Source organism: Pan paniscus, chromosome 4 (genome assembly GCF_029289425.2).
Source record: "Pan paniscus chromosome 4, NHGRI_mPanPan1-v2.0_pri, whole genome shotgun sequence".
Taxonomy (NCBI): domain Eukaryota; kingdom Metazoa; phylum Chordata; class Mammalia; order Primates; family Hominidae; genus Pan; species Pan paniscus.
Window position 1 is genome coordinate 137,706,487 of NC_073253.2, and position 27,836 is coordinate 137,734,322.

At 45.8% G+C, this 27,836-nt stretch overlaps 1 long non-coding RNA gene across 1 annotated transcript in view; it reads left to right on the forward strand.

Annotated features, from left to right (window-relative positions):
- LOC117980394 (uncharacterized) overlaps nt 1–27,836 on the forward strand; it is a 427,289-nt gene that overhangs the window by 136,567 nt on the left and 262,886 nt on the right. Inside the window, exons 8-9 of the long non-coding RNA XR_010112228.1 lie at nt 2,193–2,282; nt 6,002–6,059. This is a non-coding gene — a long non-coding RNA (uncharacterized LOC117980394). The remainder of the gene's footprint in view (nt 1–2,192; nt 2,283–6,001; nt 6,060–27,836) is intronic.

The window sequence follows — 27,836 nt, forward strand, 5'->3', positions numbered from 1 at the left end:
TGGTTTGGCTGTGTCCCCACCCAAATCTCACCTTGGGCCAATATAAGTACCTACCTGTTAGGGCTTTCAAAAGGACTAAATGAGGCCAGGTGCACTGACACACCTATAATCCCAGCACTTTGGGAGGCTGAGACAGGAGGATGGCTTGAGCCCAGGAGTTCAAGACTAGCCTGGGCAACATAAAAGGCCTTGTCTCTACAAAAAATAAAAAAATTGACCTGGCACAGTGTCATGTGCCTGTGGTCCCAGCTACTTGGGAGGCTCAGGTGGGAGAATCATCTGAGTTCAGGAGGTCGAGGCTGCAGTGAGCTATGATCACACCACTGCACTGCAGCCTGGGTGATGGTGAGGCCCTGTCTTAAAAAAAAAGACTAAATGAAGAAATGCCTGGAAAGGGCTTAGATCATGGTAAGTGCTTATTAAATGTTAGTTATAATTATCACAGTTAAGCAATATAATTTGTGTCCTTATAAGGAAGAACATTCAGTTTCTCATGTCAGAAAGAATAGACAGTGAAGAAGGAAATAAACAGAACACAGGTGCACTTAAATGGATTTTGGCCAAAATCTTGCAGAAGAGAGCCTAGGAGAGTTTTCAAGCTATGTTAGAAGTGTTTATCAAGTTCAGAAGCGAGATTGAGTGACATGGGTCTGGGAAGGTTGAAAGGGAGGAAAAAAAAGAAAATGAATTTTATATCCCTGTTATCTTGACTGTCAGTAGCCTGTGTAAAGCACCCATTGTGTGCAGTGTGCCCCATTAGATATATAGGATTGCACAGATATAGATGAGCTGACCTCTCCTCACGTGGAGTTGACCATACATGTTGTCATGATCAGTAAAACAAGTGTAGCAATGATATAAGAACTAAACACAGCAAATGGGCAGGATCATAAATCTAGCACAGGCCTGACTGTATCCAGCTGAAGGCACATCACCTCAGGGACTTCATACATCTCTCTGATAAGTTGCATACCCGCTTCTTGTACTGTGCTTTTCTAGATGCTCTAGGAAATTCGCAGCCTTATCCCTGATTTTAGTGTTGTTTTGGAAGGTAACTGGGGAGCCTATTTAGGAAGCTTTGATGATAGTCCAGGTAATAGGAGATAAGCCCAAATGGGGACAGTGGGATTGGAGAACAGAGAGGAGGTGCAGAAGCTGGTGATATTACATTGGTAAATATCAGTAGGACTCAGCAAGAATGAGGGATAAAGGGGCACGTGCTGCAGTTCTAGCCTGGGTGACCACAAAGTCCTATTCGCAGAGCTTGGGAGACACTGGAGGAATTTGGACCAGTGGTTCTCATGTTTTATAGTGTTTAGGAGTCAACTTTGGAGATTGTTAATGCAGATTCCTAGGATCCACTGCAGGCCTACTGAATCTGAATCTCTAAAGTAGACCTGGAAATCTGCCTTTTTAGCAGGTACCCCAGAGGATTCTGATGCAGGTGGTCTGCAGATCACGCCTTGAAAAATGCTGGTCTAGAGAAAATAAACATCTTAGCTTTGGTCCTCCAGAAAGCAGAGTCGGAGGCAAGGACCCTGGTGCTAAAACTTCATCTGGGAGGTGAAATCGCAGGGTGAGGGTGTGTGGGGCACAGGGAGACACAATGGGATACATGAATTTCTTTCATTTTCTTTTTTTTCTGCTGGCTATCATTTCAAAATAAGCCATGAAGGATCAAGCAGGTCACTCAGCATGCAGGGCTCTTCCAGACAATTTACTGGAGGAATCCGGCCTTAGCATAGCGGGAGAAAGAAGGAAACAGGAATCCAGCTCTTTCCCACTCTGCCCCTGCTCCTGTTTCTCATTGGTAAAGCACTCCTTGGGGGCTCAGGGTTGTATCACCCATCCTCTCAGTGGCCTCTCAGGAAACTGGACCTCAGACCATTAGGGGTAGAGGGGCAACCAGGACAGTTGGGATCCTGGCCTAGAGAGAAAGGAAGAAGGAAGCAGCGGAGGGTGTCTGAGAAGGTACACAGACTTGTTTCCAAAGAGAGTAAAGAAGTGAGGCTGGGAAAGGTAGATTTTTTTTTTCAGTTCTCTAAGTAATTACAGTTTTGAAGTTGAATAAGAAAGTAGGGAACTTGTCTAAATAGAGTTATATTAACAATGGGAATAAGAAAGGAAGCCTAGAATTTGTACCCATCGTACATTTTCTTTAAATTTTTCTTTATTTGTATTCCTTTCCTCAGAACAACTTCCAGTAAAAGAAGGCACTGAGGATTAAGTGCTACGTGGGAGCAGTTGCCGATTTTTGCAATGGGAGGCTGCATAGATTCAAGGTATCACTTGTTTATTTTATATCCTGAATTAACTTTCCACCTTCCCAGTCCAAAGTTCTAATAAAAGATTTCACTTGGACTAGAGAGCAAATGATTTTGTGACTCTCATCCAAAATCCCACAGCTTTTTCTCTGAAGACCTGTAAGTTCCTAAGACACTCTAAAAGGAATATAAAAATAATAATTGTAATTCTTAAGGAGTGCCAATTGCATACTGGATTCCGGAGAGTAATAACTTTGCTTAAGGTTTACATGAAGCTTTCCCTCTGTGTGTTACCAGAACTTGGCTAACATTATATGCTGGCAAATGGCATTAATCTGTCACAGAAATAGGGGGAATTTAGTTACAGGAAGTTTAAATAACTGATCATGTCCTACAAGGCATTGGCAAGAAATGGACAATTAGATTTACTTTCCACTACCATCCCGAACCATGTAAAAATATCTTGGGTGGCTGCGAGATCTGATTCTAGGAAGAAATATCCCTTGGCTCTCGTAAAGATGTTGATAACTCAGTTGTGAGAAATTGATTTTAGCGGGTGTGTGTGTGTGTGTGTGTGTGTGTATGCATGTTTGCTTGGGGACAGGGTGTAAAAAAAAATAGCTGTTTTTAATGCAGTCGAACTATGTGTGAGGATAGGTTAGAGGATGGGTGACGACGGATAGCTGATTCAGGGTTTGCAGTAGAAGTTAAAGGATGGAGAAGTGAACAACGTGTAGATTCTTTTTTTTTTGAGACGGAGTCTCGCTCTGTTGCCCAGGCTGGAGTGCAGTGGTGCAATCTCGGCTCACTGCAAGCTCCGCCTCCCGGGTTCACGCCATTCTCCTGCCTCAGCCTCCTGAGTAGCTGGAACTACAGGCGCCCACCACCACGCTCGGCTAATTTTTTGTATTTTTAGTAGAGACGGGGTTTCACCATGTTAGTCAGGATGTTTGCGATCTCCTGACCTCGTGATCTGCCCGCCTCGGCCTCCCAAAGTGCTCAGATTACAGGCGTGAGCCACCGTGCCCGGCCAACAATGTGTAGATTCTTAAGTGCCTATAGGTAATGTGGAATCAAGAAGTAAAGAAAAGTTTTGAGCAAAAAAGGAAAGGGCAAAATAGAGAATAGAAAGAAATGAGAAGGTAGTGTCAAGCAAAGAAACAGAAGGAAGGAGAGACAAACTGCTGTAGGAGGTGAAAGTAATCCACTCAGGGAATTATTGGAAGAGATACATGCCTTGTAAAAAGAAAAGCAGGCCCGGCGTGGTGGCTCGCATCTTAATCCCAGCACTTTGGGAGGCCAAGGTGGGTGGATCACCTGAGGTCAGAAGTTCGAGATCAGCCTGGCCAACATAGTGAAAACCCGTCTCTACTAAAAATACAAAAATTAGCCAGGCATGGTGGCACGTGCCTGTAATCCCAGTTACTCAGGAGGCTGAGGCATGAGAATTGCTAGAACCCAGGAGGCAGAGGTTGCAGTGAGCTGAGATCTCAGCACTGAGCTCCAGCCTGGGTGACAGAGTGAGATGCTGTAAAAAAAAAAAAAAAAAAAAATGCTGTTTACTAGCTGCATGTTTCAGAGAGAGGTTGGTTATTGGTGACTGGGTCTGTAATGTTCAGTCAAAAAGGTTTTATTGAGCAACAGCCTCACACAAGGCATTGAGGCAGCAAGGGGAAGAAGAGTTTGCCTCTTGCTTACTATGTGCTGTCCTTCCTCCCTGGACCTCCAGGTACATACCCACTTAGAGAAAGAAAGTCAACAATGGTGGTTGAACAGGATGTGTTGTCTCCAAGGTCTCTTCCACCTCTATAAATCTTTGACTCTGGCCGAGGTCTCCATGGCTCCACAGAGGCTTTAGCAAGTGTGTTCTTGGTAGGCTGGATCTCTGTTAGATTGAATAGTTGTTGTTTTAACTTCTGCCTCCTGATCTTACTGGTACCAGATAGGATGATTTTAGTTGCAAATGGACAGAAAACCTAACTGAAGCCAGCTTAAGCATAAAAGGAATTCATTGGCTTACAATACTGAAAGGTCGTGAGTGGATTCATTCAGCAATAGCTTAATCCAGGACCTCAGATGCTATTCCAGTGCTTTTTGTGTGTGCGTGTGTGTGTGTGTCTCTCTCTCTCTCTCTCCCCCCTTCCTGTGGGTTGTCTCCATTTTCAGGTCTGCTCCTTCCTATGGCAGCAAGATGACTGCCACACCTCCAGTCATCACCTTTCAATCCCCAAATTGCACAGAAAAACATAGCTACCCAAGTGTGAGCTCCCACACACGTCCTGAGCGTCATGCTGATTGTACTGGTTCAGGGCAAACACTCATCCTTGAACCAGACACTCTGGCCAGAGAGATTAAATTGATCAGTACTGGGCCACATGCTCCTCCCTGGAGCCCGAGGTATAGCCCTGCCTGAGCCTTGAGCACTGGGGAGTTTGGGATGACATAACTAGGAGACAGGGAAATGGATTCTGGGGAGCCAAAAATTAATACTGGGCTACCCCAGGCTCTGTGAAACCTGGGAAGAGACATGAGGTTCTGATCCAAAAAACAACAGGAAAAGGCCAGAGGGGCAAGAAAGAATCCTGATCCAGAGATGACCCCAGGATTGAATGACAGGTCCAGAGTGGCAGCTTACTGCCCACTCAGGCTGCCCTTTGTTCCGGGCACTGAATCAGGGATTTTGGATGACCCTGGTACATAGTTACTTCCAGGAGATTACGGGGGGGGGAAATACTCCACTTCCTGTTTAGGATTACACTCTCAACCCTCCCCTCCCACGCAAGCCATATGTTCATTCTAAGCCGCAGCTTCCAGCCAAAAAAGCCCTTTGTGTTTTCTTGGCAAAACTGGAGCCCAGTAATTAAAGTCCATATGCAAAGCTGCTCCCTCCAGCCCACACCAAGTTCTTTTAATTAGTATGTAATTGGTCAGAGAGGTACTATCAAATAGCTCCCAGTTTGGCCGGCTGGAAATGCAGTGTTTGAAAAGTCCCAGACCAGAGAGGGATAATAAATGCTTTAAGTCCCATCTGTTGGAATGATTTGTTTAAGGTATAAATCGCTGTTCTGTTACTATTTTTAACAATTCTGCTTGTAGCATTTCTTCAAATATGGTAACAACTACCAGAGTATTTATTGGAGGTAGGAGTATGAGTAAATGAACTAGAAGAAGGCTGAGCAAATCCATGTTTTCCCTTCAAAGAAATTCATATAATGCAGTGGAGGTGGGGAGACAAAGAGGTGAGTTGGGCATTTGGTTAACTATTTGTGATCTTCACAATGAAGAGCTCCTATCGCCCATTAACCTTGCTCCAAACACACCATGTGTGAGAGAGTCTGTGGTGATGTGAAGAAAGACTTTGAATGCACCTTGGTAGACAAGGGTCAGCAGTTGCAGAGAAGCAAAAGGAACAAGCAGGAAAGTGGACACTCCATTGCCCCTAGAAGCCATGGCAATCCAGAGTGAAGCTGGAGTAAGGTTTGAGAAGCAACGGTCTAGGGCAGGGGTCCCCAAACCCTGGGCTGCAGACCCTGTTAGGAACCGGGCAAACAGCAGAAAATGAGCAGTGGGCAGGTGAACATTACCACCTGTGCCCTGCCTCGGTCAGTTCAGTGGTGGCATTAGATTCTTGTGAGAGCGGAACCCTGTTGTGAACTGCGCATGTGAGGGATCTAGGTTTTGTGCTCCTTATGAGAATCTAATGCCTGATATCTGTCACTGTCTCCCATCACCCCCAGGTGGAACCATCTAGTTGCAGGAAAACAAGCTCAGGGCTCCTGTTGATTCTATATTATGGTGAGTTGTATAATTATTTCATTAATATGTTACAATGTAATAATGATAGAACTAAAGTGCTCAATAAATGAAACGCACTTGAATCATCTCAAAACCATCCCCCCAACCCCCTGGACCTTGGAAAAATTGTCTTTTGCAAAACCGGTCCTTGGTGCCAAAAAGGTTGGGGACCACTGGTTTGGGGATCTTTAAAATTCCTTCCAGCTCTGACAGCGCAGGTCAATATTGATGCTATTGATGCTATTCTTTTTTTTTTTTTTTGAGACGGAATCTCGCTCTCTCGCCCAGGCTGGAATGCAGTGGCGTGATCTCAGCTCACTGCAAGCTCTGCCTCCCGGGTTCATGCCATTCTCCTGCCTCAGCCTCCCGAGTAGCTGGGACTACAGGCGCCCACCACCACACCTGGCTAATTTTTTGTATTTTTAGTAGAGATGGGGTTTTGCCATGTTAGCCAGGATGGTCTTGATCTCCTGATCTTGTGATCCGCCAGCCTTGGCCTCCCAAAGTGCTGGGATTACAGGTGTGAGCCACCGCGCCTGGCCTATTATTCTTATAGTCGTAGTGATAATATAATAACAGTGCCACCATCATCATCGCGGCTGCCAGCTTTTACTGCATGCTCACTATGTGCCCGGCACTATGCTCAGTGTTTTACATGGATTGTCTCATCTGAGCTTCACACCCAACTCTGAGGTTGCTACTATTGCTCTGCCTGTTTCATAGATGAGGACACTGATAGGTTTACTAACTTGCTCAAGGTCACCACATAGTAAGTGGCAGAGCTGGTGTGTGACCCCCCCGGGCATCTGACTCGAAGCCTGCGTTCTTACCCACCACGCTTGCCACCTTCTGCCCAGCATCGCGGAGTACCTGGGTTTTGCTTGATGAAAACGCCATGGAATCAGGAAGCTGGTGGAAGGAACGTGGCTGAACCCCTTCCAGGTTCTTTTTGTTCAGTTAGCCCCTTGGGCAAACCTGTAGGAAAAAACTTATATTTCAGAACAAAAAATTTCAAACTCATAGAAACAGTAGAAAAGCATTTGCCAGGGGCTGGGTGGGGGGCAGAGGATATGGGGAGATGTTGGTCAAAGGGTACAAACTTTCAGTCATAGGATGAACAGATTTGGAGGCATTGATGTACAGCCTGATATGACTATAGTTAATCATACTGTATTATATATTTGAAATGTGCTGAGAGTAAACCTTAAACCTCATTAAAAAAAACAGGTGATGGATATGTTAATTAATTTGATTAGGGTAATCAATTTACAATATTTACATATATCAAATCATTACATTATACTATTTAAATATATACAATTTTTTTTTTTTTTTGAGACGGAGTTTCACTCTTGTTGCCCAGGCTGGAGTGCAATGGCGTGATCTCGGCTCACCGCAACCTCCACCTCCCAGGTTCAAGTGATTCTCCTGCCTCAGCCTCCCTAATAGCTGGGATTACAGGCATGTGCCACCATGCCTGGCTAATTTTGTATTTTCTTTAGTAGAGACAGGGTTTCTCCATGTTGGTCAGGCTGGTCTTGAACTCCCGACCTCAGGTGATCCGCCTGCCTCGGCCTCCCAAAGTGCTGGGATTACGGCATGAGCCACTGCGCCCAGCCTAAATATATACAATTTTAACAGTTATACCTCAATAAAGCTGAAAAAGATAAAAATAAAACAAAAAAATGAGGTTTAGAAGCATAGACGGCTATGTGACATGGTTCTCTAGGAGAACGAGTCGGAGGTCCGTCTCAGCACCTTAACTTCCCAGCTGGCCACTTCTAGGTGTGGAATTGAGGAAGTGTTGCCACAGCCCACAGGTGCAGGTGAGAATGTGCGCCTGTGTTGAGGAGGCTGGGGGAGGTGGATGGAGCATTCGGCTCCACAGCCTTGGATGCACAGACTTGTGGGGCCTTTCTCACTCTGCTTTTGTGTGGCCAGACCCCTAAGCACTGGACTCCTGTTCCCTCCGGGGACCTCTCTCCTGCTGTCTCCTCACTCTCTGCTTCTGAGGGTAAGAGATGGGGCCTATTTTTGCCCCGTCTGCCCTCCTTCCCAGGAGGCTGAGAAATAACTTGGACTGAGGCCTGCCCCATTGAAGAAGGCCTGACAGTTCTTTTTTTGCCCCCTTGTCATGTTGTCTGTCTGTTCATTCATTCCCATTCATTCCCTCCAGGGTCCACCCTTACCCTCCTCTGGCTGGAGAGGACTGGGGGAGTGGCCTAGGTTTACTCCGTTCTAGGCATTGGGTCCGTCGCCCCATTTGTCTTGCTTGTTCTTCTTGCTGGTGTGTTGTGGTGGCTGGCTCTGGGTGGAGGCACAGATTTGGGTCTGGGGGTGGGCATTCAAGAAAACCCCTTGGGGCACTCAAGCCTCGCTAGCTCCAGTGAGGGAGCTCGCAAGCCAGCCAGTGTTGCTGGGGTTCTACTCAGAGCCAGAGGCCAACCAGCCAATAATAAGGTGTTGCTTTGCCTTGCTCTGTCCTCCTTGCACCCCTTTTCCTTGGGGCCTCATGGGGAAGGGTGGCTGATTTGTGGTAGGATTTGGGTTTTCTGTGTCCTGGCCAGGCCCTTCATGATGCCCTGTTACTCTCACTCCTGCAGACTCTGTGTGCCTATGAGTGATGAGCAAACTTTGTTAGGTGAGTGGGGTCCAGATGGAAAATGATGGGAAAAAACATGCTAATGTCATGATGCATTGAACAGAAAAGCCACTGATGGAGATGAAAGCATTTGTGTAAAGTAGCCTGGAAGCCTGGAAAGGGAGGGGAACTGTGGGAATTGACGGGAAAGGGAAGTCAGAAGGCCTGGCTTCTAGACGGAAGTCCTGTTTGAAGGGAAAATTAGTGATGCTTAAAATACCATGTTTAACATAAATTAAAGGGGATTTTGACTAGAATCTGGAGTAAATCTTATTTGTCTGACACTGAAATCCTTGCTTCTAGAATGCCCTCTCCTTGCAAAATAACAGTATTTCAGGTTTTGGTTACAATGCTGTATGAATAGATCTTGGTTTAGAAGAGCAATTGATCAGCCCCATATGAGAGTTATTTACAGTACCTTTCCTTTTAGTAACATCTGAAACAAAGGTTGGTTTTTTAAAAAGTCTTTGTAGCATTCCTGACAAAACTTAAGAGACTTGCCTGATGGCACCGCTACATGCAGTTTGGTTTGTAATCTAGGGACAGTTCCAGCATGCAGAGATTCAGAGTGGGTTTCTTTGTGGTTTGTCTGCACCTGCCGGAGATCTGGTGCACCTATTAAACTTACAAGGCAGCTGTTAGCCACCAACTGACACCAAGATTATAGGTTAAACTCTGAATTGGTTTAAACGGTGTCATCTGTCCACCAGGGCAGAGAGCAAGGTGGGGGGCATGTGTTTGGCAAATGGTAGGAAGTCGCTCCAGCCTGGGGAGGAAAGTCTGTTTATTAGCAACGGTAACACACAAAGAGGAGCGGGGTTGGGGTGGGCTTGTTGGAAAAGCCTTGAACCTGGAGTCAGAGAGACCCAAGTGTTGAATCCTGATTGTGTAACTCTGGTAAGCCTCAGTTTGTCATCTTGAAAATGGGAATGATAGGCCGGGCACGGTGGCTCACGCCTGTAATCCCAGCACTTTGGGAGGCCAAGGAGGGCAGATCACGAGGTCTGGAGATTGAGACCATCCTGGCTAACACGGTGAGACCCCGTCTCTACTAAAAATAGAAAAAAATTAGCCGGGCGTGGTGGCGGGCGCCTGTAGTCCCAGCTACTTGGGAGGCTGAGGCAGGAGAATGGCATGAACCCAGGAGGCAGAGCTTGCAGTGAGCTGAGATCGCGCCACTGCACTCCAGCCTGGGTGACAGAGCAAGACTCCATTTCAAAAAAAAAAAAAAAAAAAAGAAAGAAAATGAGAATGATAATACCTGATTTACAAAACAGAATTCAATGAATTTGAATTCACACAATTCTTGCTGACATTCACACAATTCTTGCTGACACATTCACACAATTCTTGCTGACACATTCACACAATTCTTGTGACATTCACACAATTCTTGCTGACATTCTTGCTGAATTGTGACATTCACACAATTCTTGCTGACACAGTACCTCACACCTGTAATCCCAGCACTTTGGGAGATTGAGGCAGGTGGATCTCCTGAGGCCAGGAGTTCAAAACCAGCCTGGCCAACATGGCAAAACCTCATCTCTACTAAAAATACAAAAATCAGCTGGGCGTGGTGGTGCATGTCTGTAATCCCAGCTACTCGGGAGGCTGAGGCACAAGAATCGCTTGAACCTGGGTGGCGGAGGTTGCAATGAGCTGAGATCGTGCCACTGCATTCCAGCCTGGGTGATAGAGCAAGATTCTGTCTTAAAAAAACAAAACAAAACAAAACACACAAAAAAAAGCTACACCGAGCTGCCTTAGTAGAAAAATAGCAGCAGCAGCATCGAAAAGAGAATTTTGTATAAGTCTCCAGCCTGCTGAATAGGGTAATTGAGAGAAAAGTTAAGCGTGCAGCTCTGGAGTCACACAGACTTGGATTCAAGTCTTGGCTGTGATACTTACATATGCTCAGGGTGTGCGACCTAGGGTGACCTCTCTGAGCCACAGTGTCCTCATTAGGATCATGGTAACATACATATCTATAGAGTCATGAAGAGTAAATGACACTACAATACAGTGCTGGGCTCACAGCTCCGGAAATGCTCATAGGCTCCGGAAATGCTCAGTCACCTTCTGTGTTAGTCACCTTGTTCCATCAAGCAGCATTTTTTCCTCTTGCATCACCACTACTTACTCTAAACTGGATTTTACCCTGAGTAGGGTAAAATTTTTCCCCTCTTCCTACAAGTACCCCCAGAAGCTTCCTACAAGCATGCCCCAGACTTTACTAATTGCAGGCCACCTGCCCAATTTCTGCCACCATTGCCTGCCTCCTCCATTGTTATTTAATATTTCTTCAAATTAACTTTTTAATACTTAAATGCATTTAAAGAAAACTTCACATCACTATTATAAGCAAATATCGAATAGATCTTTAAATAGAATGTCTATGAATCACCTAAAATCCTCATATGTGCTCTCAGACACATCCACGTTATACTTGGGGAAATACTGGTCTGGTCCTTTACTCTTTAAAGTGTGGTCTCTGGACCGCAGCCTCAGCATGCCTGAGAATTGTTAGAAATGCAGTATCTCAGACCCCATCCCATACCTCCTGAATGAGAATCTGCATTTTTAGAAGATCCCCAATGATGGACATACTTTTTTGGGGGGAATTTATTACATTTTTTATTGAAGTGGCATTCATATGCACACTTTTAAAGTTTGAGAAGCAGTAGTCTAGGGGATCTTTAAAATCCCTTCCAACTCTGGTGTGTGCCTATAGCCCAGTGACTTGTAACAGGAGGATTGCTTGAACCCAGGAGTTTGAGGCCAGACTGGGCAACATAGCAAGACCCTGTCTCTGAAAAAAAATTCTTCTAGTTCTAACAACAAATGTCAACTATTGATATTACTCTCTCTCTTTCTGAAATCCAGATCCATATTTCCAACTGACATATTTTACTTCAGGCCTAAACCTTGCCTTTCCCCACCTCCTCATCCTTGTAACCTTGGAAGCATCCATCATTAACTCCTTCCTCCCTGTTCCCTGACATCAGTTCTTGCCAAGGATGCCCAACCCTGTCTCCATCAGCCTCTTTCTGTCCATTCCTATAGCTCCAATTGCACTTCCAGTCCCTTACGTCTTAGTGCCTGGGCTGTCACCCTCTCCTTCATTCTCTTTCCTCCAACTCTTGACAGCTCTGTATTCTTTTTTTTTTTTTTTTTTTTTTTTTGAGATGGCAGAGTCTCACTCTGTCTCCCAGGCTGGAGTACAGTGGTGCGATCTCAGCTCACTGCAACCTCTGCCTCTTGGGTTCAGGCAATTCTCCTGCCTCAGCCTCCCAAGTAGCTAGGACTACAGGTGCCCACCACCATGCCCAGCTAGTTTTTGTTTTTTTTTTTTGAGATGGAGTCTCGCTCTGTTGCCCAGGCTGGAGTGCAATGGCATGATCTTGGCTCACTGCAAGCTCCGCCTCCCAGGCTGGAGTGCAATGGCATGATCTTGGCTCACTGCAAGCCCCGCCTCCCAGGTTCACGCCATTCTCCCGCCTCAGCTTCCCGAGTAGCTGGGACTGTAGGTGCCCGCCACCACGCCTGGCTAATTTTTTGGTATTTTTAGTAGAGACGGGGTTTCACCATGTTAGCCATAATGGTCTCCACCTCCTGACCTGGTGTTCTACCTGTCTCGGCCTCCCAAAATGCTGGGATTAGAGGTGTGAGCCACCCCGCCAGGCCACATCCAGCTAATTTTTTGTATTTTTAGTAGAGACTGGGTTTCACCGTGTTAGCCAGGATGGTCTCGATCTCCTGACCTCATGATCCGCCTACCTCGGTCTCCCAAAGTGTTGGGATTACAGGCGTGAGCCACCGCGCCCGGCCCAGACAGCTCTGTATTCTTAAGGCAGCACTGATCGTCTCAGTCCACTGCTCAGTTACCTTTAGTAATTCCCTATTATCTACCACATAGTAGCCAGGCTCCTTGGTCTGTCACTTAAGGCTCTCCACTAAGTGACTGATTGTGAGCTCTCACCTGCATATACCCTGAGCTGTAGATAAGTCAGAGGAGCTATTGCTTTATGTATGCAAAGCTTTCCTGCCCCTGCATCCTTGACTAAGGATTTCTCATTTCTGAAATGCATTTTTCTCCAACCTCCCTATTTGCTATCTCCATCTGTGAAAACTCTTAACAGCCTGAGACCCCTGCTCACATTTCACCCCCTCCCTGAAGCCTTCTGTGGCTCCCCAACTGCAAAGCTGTCCTTACACGTCATAGCATGATGATGATCTCTGCCCAGAGGCAGTTATATTAGTACAAACCTTAACTCTTCAATTCTGTGTAGCAGGTGCCACTCCCAGTGCCACAGAGTCAATTTAATTTTCTTATAACTAAGTTTCTTTTCTGAGCTCCCCTTCTGCTTGTGAATATACCATCCCATTCCCCACCCTACTCCCTTTGCCTCAGGGCAGCATCTATATTCTAGAGGATTAGGGCCAAGGCAAGATGGGATCTCTTGCCTTGTGTCATCTGTCTATTTGCTAGAATGCATGTCATCCTGTCCAGTCCTTAGTCACAGGGACTGGACAGTATGCTTCTTTGTCCCTTGTTTCCCTCTGCAAGACCTCGTTAGGTCCTGCAACTCTGCTCTTCCTGCATTGTCATCTCCCTTAGGCCCATGGGACCCTTCTTCTGCCCCACACCATGCTGGGGGCAAGGGAGCTCTGCATGGTTGCCTAGCACCCGGATGCCTTAATGCAGCCCTGCCTCTCTGAGGTCTTGACAGTTCCCCTAGGGATGGGTCACCTCAGCTCTCAGAGCTTCCAAACCTGTCTGGAATTTTTTGCTGTTTCCCCCTCCCTTGGAGTTCATCCTGTTTGGAGGTTGGTTGGGAGACTTTAATCTCCTGTGGGGTCAGGAAGCCTTGTTCTTACATTATCATGTATTTTCCCCCAAAGTGTTAATTACCGGAGTCCATTCCATTCCCAACAGGGTGTAGTCTTTGAAGCTCAAAAGAAATTTTCTCCCTGCTTGTCATCCATTCCTTCCCTAAGGCAAGAAACACAAAATAGTCCTGCTGACTGAATAGGGCAAGGGCCATGGAAACCCGGAGAAAAATTCAGCATTAACGTTACAAAATATTCTCCTGCTCCATGATTTGTAAACCGCTTGAGGACAGGGAACTTGATTTCATTCATCTTAATATTTCCCTAGGGCAACTGAAATAGTTCCTTGCACAGAAAAGGCATTCAATACACATTTTTCAGGCATAAGAATAAATGATGGAGTATGTTTTAAATTCTGTATTATTAGCATCTAATTTATGATTTTTCGTCTCACCGATATTAACAGCTGTCCATCTTTCTATAATGTGATGTTAAAATATGAATAGAAAAAAGTTAACCTAGTGATTGGACTGACTGCATAAAATCACATAAATGGGAATAGAGATATGTAACACATTCCTTTATTTATACAGCCTATATGTTAAGGACTTTCTCTTGCGGGAGGCATTGAGAGATAGCTGTGGATGAAAGATTCAAGGCCCCTGGCAGGGTTGTAGGGAGACAGATAATTAACACATGTTCAAATAAATAGGATACTTTTAGATATAGACAGGTGCTGTGAAGAAATTCTTACAAGAAATGTAAAACTGCACAGAAGGAAAGGTACACGGGGCTCTGATACAGTAAAACAGAGATACCTGGGAGGAATTCTTGTGCTGAAATCTAAAAGAGGAGTAGGAATAGCCAGGCGGAGGAGACAGTGAAGGCGAGGGTGAGGAGGGGCAGAGCATTTCAGGCAGAGAGAATAGCCCTGTGGCAGGAAGAAGCACGTCCCTGCCCTCATGGAGCTCACAGCCAGTTGGTAGAGGGAACGTTCTCTGTGGCAACACTACCATGGCACACTAATTGGTTTGTTTAATTTCTGCCCGTTATTTCTTTAGGAGCTTGTATCTTGCTAAATATAATTTGTGCCTTTTTAAAAAAAATGACAGCGTGTTCTTGGTGTATGCTGTTTTATGGAATAATGCACTCCTAGTGAGAATATCACTGGTCGGTTAAACAATTCATGAGAGTGAGATGGACAGGGCTAACACAGGTATAGTGTGTTGATTGCATTAGTCTGTTGATTGACTTAGACTTATAACCTCTGACATGGTCTTGGGAAAACTCAGTGTTTGCAAATGCCAGAGTGAGGCTGCATGGGGGACATGGGTAAGATTTGAGCTGTATATTAGTTAATGTAACCCTAGCTGCTACTAACGTATTTTGGTGGCTTAATACATACATGTTTATTTCTCACTGGATGTTCTAATCAGCAGGTGGTTCTCCTGTAAGCAGTGGTTCAAGCTCCCAGCTTCCTTCCATCTTATGGCTCCACCATTGTCAGCGTGTCTCTTCCAAGACCATGCAGAAGGGTAAAGGGCATGGTAGATTATGCATGAGAGGTTTTAGTGGGCCAGGCCTGGAAGTGACACTCATCACTTCTGCCCATATATCTCTGGCCCGAACTCAGTCACATGGCTGCAGCTTACTGCAAGGAAGATGGGAAATACAGTCTAGTGATGGGCCCAAGAAAAAGTAGAGACTGCTTTAATGAAGCATGAACATCCCTTCTGCAGTTTAATCCTGTCACCCCTTCTACTTGGGTTCATTTTCTTCTACGGCCTCTGTCTATTCCTTAAAAAATAAAAAAAGCCACATTTGGAAAGTATGTTCATATATGGCATAAATAAATGGCACTCCCCAAAATTGCTCATACTTTTACTTTTCTTTCTTCTGTTCATTCATTCATTCTTTTTTCTTTTGAGACGGAGTCTTGCTCTGTTGCCCAGGCTGGAGTGCAGTGGCACGATCTTGGCTCACTGCAAACTCCACCTCCCAGGTTCATGCCATTCTCCTGCCTCAGCCTCCCTAGTAGCTGGGACTACAGGCACCTGTCACCACACCCGGCTAAATTTTTGTATTTTCAGTAGAGACGGGGTTTCACCATGTTAGCCAGGATGATCTCAATCTCCTGACCTCATGACCTGCCCGCCTCGGCCTCCCAAAGTGCTGGGATTACAGGTGTGAGCCACTGCGCCCGGCCAAGAGTCAGGAATTTTTATTAATTTTTTTTTCTGAGATGGAGTCTTACTCTGTCACCCAGGCTGGAGGAGTGCAGTGGTGCGCTCTTGGCTCACTGCAACCTCTGCCTCTCGGGTTCAGGGATTCTCCTGCCTCAGCCTCCCGAGTAGCCGGGATTACAGGCACATGCTTGTACGCCTGGCTAATTTTTGTATTTTTAGTAGAGATGTGGTTTTGCCATGTTGGCCACACTGGTCTGGGACTCCTGACCTCAAGTGATCCGCCTGCTTCGGCCTCCCAAAGTGCTGGGATTATAGGCGTGAGTCATGGTGCCAGTGAATTTCTATTAATTTTGATTATTATTTTATAAGTTTGAATATAACCAACTCACCTTTCATATATTCGTAAGTCTAAAAAAGTCAATGGACAATGTATAATTTGGAAATCACTTATTTCCATTTGGAGGGGGATCTCAGGGGGATATAGTTAGCTTTGGAGAACATAAGATCATTTGGTTTTAGAGGTCACCTTATCCTGATCGCATGAAAGGAAAGGATGGAATTCAAGCTTTTTATGACCTAAACCCTCAATGTCTGTCTCTATCCTTAGTAACAAATGGGGAAGGGGAACAATAACGGGAGCATTTTTGAGAGCTGTTAATTTTCTGCTTGATTATACAGGGCTATGAAATATGAAAGACATTGGGGACTGTGAGCATGGTTCCCCTAAATGCCCCGTTGCCCACAGGGAACCAGCCCAGGGACTGGGTTGGCTTCAGATGACTGGACAGGTGGCTTGGTAATTAAAACCTTTCCCTTCTAACTGCAGGCCTTGTTTTGCCAGGAATCTGAGGTGAAGAAAATGTTCTGGTTATATGCCTCTACCAGCTGCTTTGAAAGCTTCCTCACAGCTGTCCTTAAACCACAGCAGACAGCCACATCTCTACTTTCAAAATCTTGGGGGCTTAGTGTTATTTGAGATGGGATAAGCAGACATGGAGGTGAGGGAAGATTTATTCCTGAACTCAAATGTTCTGAGCCCTTTTGAAGAATCAAACAGCACAAAAGAAAGTCTGGCATGCACACGTTTCCTCCTTGTATCAGCTCTATGCGATGGAGGCTATTATTAGTCTTTGTTTCATGGATGAGACCACTGAGGCACAGAGGATTTAAGTAACTTGATCAAGATCATGTGGTTGAGTGTCAGAGTCAGGACTCAAATCCAGTCCGCCTTGACCCCAAGTTCAGGCTTTGGTAACCTCCACTCTTAAGAATGTTCAAATTTTAACTCTCAGTTTTTCTCCAAATATGGGCTCTACCCTCAGTTTTCCTCCATCTCAGTTTGTAGCCATTCAGCCTTCCAATTGCTCAGGCCAAAAACCCTGGCATCATCTTTGAGGTGTTTCTTTCTCTCATGCCCAAAGTAGAATTTATCAGGAAACCCAACTAATTGTATCTTCAAAATATATCAGGAATTTGACCACATCTCACCATTTCCAATGCTATCACCTTTGCCAATGCTCCTGTCTCTTGCATGGGTTTCTGTAATAGTCTTGACACTGATCTCTGCTTCTTGCCTTACAATCCTCCAGTCTCTTCTCATCACACCAGAGAGATCCAGGTTAGTAAGCAGCTCTACTCTGCAAGATCGTTGTGGGACTGAAACTCCTTCCATCCTGTTGTTCACCTTTCTTTAGGTTTCTTTGCCCACCAGTATGGTCAGAGCTGGTACAGCTCCAAGTCTGCATTCAGCCCACAAAAAAGGGAGCAAGAGAGGAAATCCTGGGAAGCAATTTCCTTTTAAGCAAGTGATGTAAAATTTGCATGCATCATTTCTACTCACATTTTACTGGCAAGTGTGTGGTCCCATGGCCAACCTAGCTGCAAGGGAGTCTGTGGATGGAATGCTGTATTCTCAAACCCCCACAAAGAGGAGCACTGTGCCACAGAGTCCCAGAGGGCCAAGGGGGTAGACCAGTTGTAGGGCTGCTCAGGAGCCAGGGTGAGTGTTGATGATAGCTGAACCTAAAGAGGAGGCAGTGGAAGTGGGGAGAGCCAGGCAGGTTTGGGATGTATTTTGGAGGTAGAGTTGACCCAATATAAAGTGGGGTGGGCATAGAGACTGAGGAGAAGCAGGAATTAAGGATGATTCCCAGCTATTTCTGCCTTGAGAGAGAGGGTGGTATCATTTTCTGAGGGAGCAGTCATTGAACATACCTGTCTCTGGAGCAGCCACCGTGGACTAGTGCATGAGCCACCTCTTAGGGGGTCCATCTTGCATCACAGTGGAGGCAACCATGGAGGTTGGAATGGCCCAGAGGTAGAGTCTGAGGGGTAGTCTGCCTGATCCATCAAATGTATTTTGTCTTAAAATGCTTCAAAGGAAGAGGGGGGCGGGTCAGCCTCTTCTTGGTGCATTGATAGACGAATGTGCTGGGCAGTGTGGAGATTGAATAAAAAAGACCAGGCACCCTAGAGACCATACTGCATGTGGTTGAAGCCCCTGTTGGGTCTGGATAGCTGTTTGGGGGTTGAGAGAAGGGAGGGGCTGGGTAAAGGCCCCTACATTTCAACACCTGGGTCAGAGGGGTCATGTTCCCAGCACCTTGGTGCCCTTGACTTTGAGGGCTCCCAAGTGTTTTTCAGTCTCTTGTTTGTCTGGGTTGGAGCATGTAATAGGGAACTGTGTTTGCTATTAGAGTAGTTGAGAGGCTGAGGGTCTGGGAGGATGAATAATAACTCACACAGCAGGGCAGTTACAAGAGGAAGTAAGGAAAAGGGGGTTGTGGTAGGCTCAGAGGTTGGACACACCTCACTTTGAGCCTGGAATGAGCCCAGCTAGTGCTATCCCCTATGAGAATGTGCCTGGAACACTGTCAGGTTCTTAAAATGTTAGCTAGTTTAAAAATGCTGCTTAATAGTAGTTTCCAGGTCTCTCAGGATTGTGCCATGTAACTTTTTTTTTAACCTCTCTATTTTACAATGGAGAACTTAATTAAGGTTAGGGAATTAGTACAAAGCACCATGGTAAGTAAGGAGAGCCAGGATTTGAACACTTGCTCATAAATACTCTGATGTTCAATTCATATCCTGGGTCTTCTAGTGTCTAGAGGGTTAAGTGTTGACAGGACCTGGGTAGCTCATAGTGTCCTTTAGGGAAAGAGCTCCAAGGCATGGGATTGCAGCATGGGTTTGATTCCAACTCCACCTTCACTGGCTTCTGGGACCCAGAGCCTCCAGTCACTTGTGTAGCCTCCTGGAGTCTGTTTCTTCTTCCTTAAAAGGCGAAGTAACCATTTTCCTGCTACCTTTGGGTATTGTTGGAAGAATTCCATGAAATGGCACCCACAAAGGCACTTGGATGTTGGTCAGCCACAGAGCTCAAAGAAGTGACCAAAATATGGACATGGGGACCCAAATGCCTGGGCTTAGGCTAAACCTGTGGATGCTGTTTGTGAGTAGGGAAATGTGGTTAGCTGTTGGAAAACGCAAGTTGTGTTCATGGTAAATGGGGGGGGGAAAAAAAAACTTCAGATAAGTGCCAAGATGAAAAGTGAGGAAAAGTCTTAATTTCCCTCTGAAGATTGTTGTGTTATTGAGGGGTGACCAGAACTCCTAGATCAGTGGATTTGTCTATATAGCCATGATCTCTCCTGATTGTCATCATACCTGGGACATGTAGGAATCATCATTTTCCTCATACCATAGATGAGGCAAAGTCAGAGCTGGACCTGCAAATGCTGTGGCATCCTCAGTCTAAGGCCTCCCTCGCAGGCTTCCTGGCTAAGGAACCTCTGTCTCACCAGTTCCTCCAGCACGGATCAGGCTTAGGGGACTCACCTACTGGCAGCAAGACCCTGAGCCGTAAACAGAATGCTAAATTATCAGTGGAAGGATGGAGAAACCATGATAATTGTTCTGGGAGTCTCAATTTCAGAATCCAGTAACTGAATCAGTCTTAGCAAGCCTGAAATCAAAGCAAGAAGCTAGGGAGTCTTTGTGGGATATTTTATCTAACCTGTCTGGATGAAGACCATTTGAGCTTCCACTTTGTCATTTATCTTCCAACAGACCAAAACTCTCCAGCCCATCAGATATAGGGCCTCCTGGGTAAGCTCTGACATGTTCTTCTTACCCAGTTCTCCCTTTTTGGCATCCGCCTCTGAGTCACCAAAAACTTCTATCTTTGCAACTCCTCCTCCTCACATGGTATGACAGTTTCTGAGGCCAGACCTTCCGTGCCATTAGCTGAATTGAAATCAATGTCTTCCTTTTGAGCTGAATTGAAATCAATGTCTTCCTTTCGAGTTTTTTTGAGTCTAGGAGCCTTTAGGATGTACCCTTGTCACATGAGCCATGCACTTAGGCATCAATGCTTATGTGGTAAGTTTCTGGAGGAAAATGTTCATTCAGCTAACTACATTTCTTTTACGCTGGTCCCTTTTAGCTTCCACACCAGCATAAGGCATCTTCTAATCTCCAAATTCTAGGTTATGTCCTCTTTGGGAATGCCCTCTCCTCCGCACTGAATATATTTATTTTAATCCAGTGAATATTTGTTGAGGGCCTCTCATGTATATGACACTGTGGTGGCCACTGTAGGCTTAGCAAGATTAGAATAATGTTTTGGTTAAAAGGTACAGGCTTTGGAATCCGACCTGGGTTTGCGTTCTAGCTCCATCACTTACTGGCTGAATCAAGTTACTGACTTCAGTTTCACCCTCTGTAAAATTGGGATAATAGTACTTACCTCAATAGATTTTTTTGTGAGGATTAAATAACGAAATGTATATGAAGTGCTTAGCTCAGCGGTTGTACATAAGTGCTTAGTGAAAATAAGCCAAACTTAAAAATACAGACAATGCTCTGCACATCCCCAAACACATGTGTATGGAGTTCCCTCCACAGGCCAGACTTGTTCTAGGTGCTGCAGATCCACAGTGGTGAAATCAGAGTATGTTTGTGTCCTCATCAAGCTCAAAGTCTAGTGGGGGGGTGTAAATAGTAAGCAAGTAGACTCACAAGTATAATGTCAAACAGTGAAAAGTGCTTTGAAGAAAAATAATGTGGAGTAAGAGGACAGAATGACGGGGGTAGGCGGAGTGGGGGTCTTGCTTCTCATGCTTGCCCCTTAACCTAGAGCCTTTGTATCTGCCGTGTCCTCTTCCTGGAGGTTTCCCACTTCCCCATACCCTCAGGGATTGCTCTCACTTCTTTCAGGTGTCTGCTTCTATATCACCACCTCCAAGGGGCACACCTAATCTGAACAATTATATACAAACTCAAAATATGTAAAGAGATGCCATTCCTGCCTTTGAAGTTTATAGTTCAGCAAAATTGATAAATGACTCCATGCTCAGATTAAGGTAATTGACTGATTTGTTTGTGTTTGTTTGTTTGTTTGTTTATTTAGAGATGGAGTCTCACTCTGTCTCCCAGGCTGGAATGCAGTGGCGTGATCTTGGCTCACTGCTACCTCCACTTCCCAGGTTCAAGCAATTCTCATGCCTCAGCCTCCCAAGTAGCTGGGATTACAGGCGCCTGCCACCACACCTAGCTGATTTTTGTATTTTTAGTAGAGACAGGGGTTTTGCCATGTTGGCCAGGCTGGTCTCGAACTCCTGACCTCAAGTGATCTGCCTGCCTCGGCCTCCCAAAGTGCTAGGATTACAGGCATGAGCCACCGTGCCCAGCCTGTAATTGCCTTATGAGAAGTACAAATAAAATTCAGTGAAGGGAATCGGGAAATGTGATATTTTAAAAATGGTACTTAAGATGTTGCTTGGTATAAAAAGACCAGGGACTTTGGAATCAGAGCAACTGGGTTCAAATCCCATCTCTGCCCTTCACTACCCTGGGGATCGTAGGAGTCACTCAGTAACACAAAGATAAGAAAGCTACCCCCAGGGGCTGCTGTGTTATGTGAGAAACACTTTAAGCCCCCAGTGCCTGTGGTAGTACCAGAGGTCTGCTCTCAATGGCATCCCTTTCCATAAATCCGTATTGTTAATTGTAGCGTTTGGTTTTGGTTTTCATCAACATTCTACTCTCACAATGTGGTATTGTCTTGGGATGGTCTATCTGGGCATCTGGCTCTGCCAGGAGAAGATGAGTTTCTTGAGGACATGGACTGCCGTGTCCCAGCGTGGGTGGCCATGCCTGTCATGCAGGGGACTGTTGATCAATGATAATGGGTGCATGCATCTAGCAGAGACACAACTGTTCTGTACGGGCAGGAACCCCAAGGGATGGTCTGTTCTGTTCTCCGTCTCTGCACCTCAATACCCCAAAATTGTTTCTGACAGATGGATGTTTAGCATGTTCTTGAAGGGAGAAGCGTCTGTGCCCCCTCTAGGGAAATGCACGCTGGGTTTAACCGCATAATTCAAAACAGGTGAAATGATGCCGGCATACCCACCTCTTCTAGCCTGGATTCTGTTTTAATGCCCTAGCTTTTACAGGAATAAAAGAGTATTGATTTTTCCACTGCAAGGGCTGTAGCCAGATTTGTTATTATTTTAAAATCAGAGATACTTTTTAAAACATGAAAATTTTTATGTTAGCTAAATCCTAGTTATCCCAGGAATGCCTAATGTCAAATAGTAGCCTTTCCTGGCATATTTCTCCTCCTGCATTTTTTAAAAAGAGCTTTCTGTTTGTTTGTTTCTTTTTGCCTCATAGCAGCTCTGCCATTAAATACATAAGACACAAAAGAGAGACAATCTAAATAATTATCCTTAGGAAATTTTATTAAGATATGGGTGGGAAGAGGGGGCACAGAGGCCACTGCCTCCTTGCGAGCTCAGATGCTCACCGATGTTGCTGTGTATCACCCCTCGCTTCTGCTCGCCCTGTATCAAAACATAGTTTAGGGAAAAGGTCACTGTGAATTTAGAGATGACATCTGGAATTGTATGTCAAGAAGCTTGAGTGTGTTGTGAGTGCTCTTCTGGTGGGCAGTTCCCTACTCCTCAGGGTTTCTACCCTGGATCACAGAATGTGGACCACCAAGACACCCATGCTCTGGGGTCTCTGGCAGCCCTGTAATGCTGCAGCCACAAACCATGAGGGGCTTCTCTTCTTTTATCTTCTTTGTCATAATCAAAACCTTGACCTGTGACAGTGAGCTGCCAGGGGACTCCATTGCCTTGGAGTCTCCCTGGCTCCCCAGGATAGAAAGCTTCATCAGAAAAGAAATGCCCACTGAAAGTTGCTATGGCAGATGTCCCCCATAGAAGAAACCTGAAGACCTTGAATAAAGGTGGCACCCAAGTGCCTACTCTTTAAAGAATGTGTGCAGCATCCAGCAAACAGGAATGCATGCTCATTTTCTTTATGTGGATTGGTGTTAACAGTTGGGTGACATGCTGGGGCTTTGATGACACCACTTGCATCTGTGAGTTGATGGGGCATCTGCAAGAGTGGAGTTATGTTTAGTCCATCTTGGTTATGGTGGATGCTTCTGGAGTGAGTTAAGCATAGGAAAAGGGGCGGAACACTCACCCAAACCAGGATGTGTACCAGAGAGGGCTCCATTGTCTACAGCTCTCAAGGCTGTGTGTGATGCTGTGACTGCCTCCCCTCCCAGAGCTTCCTGCCTCCCAGGAAGAATGATCATTCCACTGTGCCTGCACATTCCTTCCCCTCTGCTGATAGGAACTTAGCCTCCAAGGGTTTGAAAACCGGCCTCCAGGGCTTGCTCTGCTCTTTACCCATTGCTGCTTATAAGTCAGGACCTGTGAGTGATAAACCTCTCCACCCCAGCCTTCACACCAAATGGAAAAAGATGGGCACCTTGGAGTATTCCTTTGAAAGATTACTGATTTCTCCACCCCACCACCACCTCCATCATGAAAGGTCCATCGATAGCCATCAGATTTCTGAACACACTCAGGTTTAGTGTCCCCTGCTATGCACCAGCCTTGGAGGCCTGGACACCCCTCCTGTTATTGGTGGATCCAGCCACTGGTGCCTGACTCTTTTGCTCCTCACCGCCACCACCTCCTCTTGGACTTGGTTCTGTTGTTCATCCCTGTGTGGTACATGTCTATGGCCTTTCTTTCACCAGTGGCTTATTTCTCCCATTAAGATGTCCAAGTCTCACTGATCCTTAAAAGGGACCATCCCATGGCCCCATATCCTCTCTAGCCTCCACCCCACCTTTCTTTTCCCTTTCTCACCCAAGTAGTCTATGTGAACTCTGTCCACTTAACTCTCATCCTCTACCCAACTCATTGCCCTCTGGCTTCTTCCCTCACCATGCGAGGGAGCAATGCTCCCTGTGGCACCCACAGCTCATCTCCCCAGTGCTGTGTCTCCTTTGGCTCCTCCTGTCTTTGGACCTCCCTGCTGCACCTGGCCCAGGTGGGCACTGCCTCCAGCTTCAAACTCTCCTCTCTTAGCTTTTGAGACTTCAGGCTTTCTTGCTTCTGCCCCAATTTATTTGACTATTTCTTTCTCTTCTACATGAATTTATCTTCTATTTCTAAAAACTTGATGGCCCCAGGGATACTTCCCTGACTGCTTCTCATTCTACTTCATCTCTGGGCAATGGCACCCACAGTCAGGGCTTCTGCTGCCACCTAAATGCCGGTGACTCCGAGATGTATATCTGCAGCTCAGACCTCTTCCCCATCAGAGGTGTCAGATGGAAATGTCCTCAGGGGCCAAGCAGGTAAAGAAAATGAATGAAACTGACTGTGAGTGTGGCAGACCAGAGAGCTGCTGGTTTTAGCCAAAGTGGGTGGCTCCTGCTGGGCTCCAGCCAACTCTTGATGCATAGGAATTCAGAGCCAGTGTCACCAGATTTTCCAATTTTCCCACAGAAGCTAGAAATACATAATCCTATTTGGAATCTCTCAAAGAGTAAATGGTGGTTCAATTTTTTTTAACATCTTTCTGAACCAAAGCCCATCTGAGAACTAGATCTGACTATGGACCACCACCCTGGGATCATGGTTTGCACTCCACTGACTGTTCAATGTCTTATTCCAATGCCCATGGGCACTTCAAATTGAGCCTGCCCCAGACCATCTCTTCCCCAAACCCACCTCTCCTCCCCACCGTGTACCTTATCTCAGTCAGCAAACTTCCTTCTAACCTGCTCACCCAAGCTGGAAATATGGATGAGGGTGTCCTTTCCTTCCTCCTTTCCCTCCTCCTCCCACATTCACTAAACTCTACCAACATAACTTGCTAAATAAATCTTATCTATTCTTACTTCTCCATCCCTTACCACCATTATTGTAGCTTGGGCTGCTAGCATCTGTTGCCTGGTCCAGTAGCCTTTCAAGAGTTTTGACTGATGATTCATAGCAGTTGACTCTCACCATGTGTAAATTATGCTAAGCCAGACATGTAAACTTATCCCCTGACAATGATTGATTTTGGAATGGGGTGTGTGACCCAATTGGGGCCAGTGAGATGGGAGGGAGGGTTTGCTGGGAAGTTTCTGGAAAAGTTTTCTTGCTAAGAAAGAGATAGATAAAAGAGGCCAGGCATGGTGGCTCACGCCTATAATTCCAGCACTTTGGGAAGCCGAGGTGGGTGGATCACTTGAGGTCAGGAGTTCAAGAACAGCCTGGCCAATATGGTGAAACCCCATCTCTACTAAAAATACAAAAATTAGCCAGGCATGGTGGTGTGCACTTGTAGTCCCAGTTTCTCAGGAGGCTAAGGCAGGAGGATTGCTTGAGCCCGAGAGGAGGAGGTTGTAGTGAGCCGAGAGCATGCCACTGCATTCCAGCCTGGGCAATGGGAGTGAACCCTGTCTCAAAAAAAAAAAAAAAAAAAGATACATAGAAGAGATGGCTCCCTTCTGTCTATGGTCATCACTGTGCCTGGATGCCTGGATGTCACCCTGGGAACTGCTGCAGCCATCTCTTGAAGATGAGAAAAGGCAGCCTGTAGGCAGAGCCAGCCACAGAGAGAAGTGGAGTGATGAGAAGGAGAGCGGTAGGGAAACTGGGTCCGTGGTGATGTTGTTGAGCCACTGAATAAGTCTTCCGTGTTGTTTGTCATCTCAGAGCTTCCAGCTATACCAGATAATATGTCCCTTGATAAATTCAGCCAATTTCAGTCAGAGTTTTGTGTTTAAGGAAGCCAAAGGCATCTTGGCTGGTACCCCTGTCTCCTGCCTCCAGGCCTGTGCTCCATCACTCCACGTGACATCTGACTGCCAGGGTGGTCCCTCAGGATGCTAATCTGATGGCATTGCCTCCTGCTCATTGCTCCTGTTGCCCATAGGATAAAGCCCCAGGACCTTGGCAGAATATACAAAGACCTCCATGACCAGGCCCCCTGCCTCCACAGCCAAACCAGTTCTCACTCCTTAATGCAAACCTTATGCTCACTGTAGTCTGCCCTGCTTGCAGTTCCCTACATACATCAGTGACACTGTTTAACTCTTTCATTCATTTGACAAATCCACACAAGTGCAGACTCTGTGCCAGGAGCAGTTCCATGTGTGGGGATACAGAAGGGAACAATCCGGATGAAGTCCCTGCCTTCACTGATGTACCGGCTACCGCTCCAAGTCCTCTGCTGTCACCATCCCCTCTCCCTAGAGTGCCTTCCCCTCTGTCTTGATCTGACAAATGCCTTCTTTTTTCAGTGCAGTGTTTAGCCCTTGAAATAGCTTTACATATAGATTGAGTATCCTTCATCCAAAATGCTTGGGAACAGAAGCTTTTCAGATTTTGGAATATTTGCATTATACTGGTTAAACATCCCAAATACAAAAATCCAAAATCCAAAATGGTCCTATGAGCATTTTCTTTGAGCATCATGTTGGCCCTCAAAAAGTTTTGGACTTTGGAGCATTTCAGATTTGGGGTGCTCAACCTGTATGTGTATTTCAAGTTGTTTACCAAATTTTTTATATTATATTATATTATATTATATTATATTATATTATATTATATTATATTTTAGGAGATGGAGTCTTGCTCTGTCGCCCAGGCTGGAGGGCAAATGGCGTGATCTCAGCTCACTGCAACCTCCGCTTCCCAGGTTCAAGTGATTCTTCCACCTTAGACTCTTGAGTAGCTGGAATTACAGGTGTGCACCACCATGTCTGGCTAATTTTTGTATTTTTAGTAGCATTTTAGTTTCACCATGTTGGTCAAGCTGGTCTCGAAGTCCTGACCTCAGGTGATCCACCTGCCTCAGTCTCCCAAAGTGCTAGGATTACAGGGTGAGCCACCACATCCGGCCCAAATGTTTTATTTTGAAAAACTTCAAACACAAAGAATTGTACAATGAAATATTCATGTACCTTCACCTAGATTCACTGATTAACATTTTGCCATATTCTCTCCTTACCCCTGCTGTATGTATGTGCGCACACACACACACACACACAGGAAAACAAATGTTTTTCAGAGCTCTTTGAAAGGAACCTATAGATATCATGACTCCTCACACATAAATAGTTCCGCACGTGTTCCCTAAGGCTAAGAATGCTCTTGGCCGGGCGCGGTGGCTCACGCCTGTAATCCCAGCACTTTGGGAGGCCGAGGCGGGTGGATCACAAGGTCAGGAGATCGCGAACATCCTAGCTAACACAGTGAAACCCCGTCTCTACTAAAAATGCAAAAAATTAGCCGGGCGTGGTGGCACGCGCCTGTAGTCCCAGCTACTCGGGAGGCTGAGGCAGGAGAATGGCGTGAACCTGGGAGGCGGAGTTTACAGTGAGCCGAGATCACACCACTGCACTCCAGCCTGGGCGACAGAGCGAGACTCCGTCTCAAAAAAAAGAAAAAAGAAAAAAAAAGAATGCTCTCTGGGAGCCTGAGGCAGGAGGATCTCTTGGTCCAGGAGTTTGAGGTTGTACTGCGCTGTGATCCTGTGATCGCGCCTGTGAATAGCGACTGCATTCCAGCCAGGGAAACTAAAAACAACAACGAAAATGCTCTCCTATATAACCACAATGCCATTATGCTCAAGAATTTTAAAATCAATACAGTAATATTTAATATGCAGTCTATATTCAACTTTCCTCAATTATCACAAATATGTTTATGGATTTTTTTTTTTTCCCTACCAGGATCTTCTGAGCTAAGTTCTCATCTCCTTCAGGGGGCCTTCCTTAAACTCCTTCTGGCACTCACTGCCTCATGC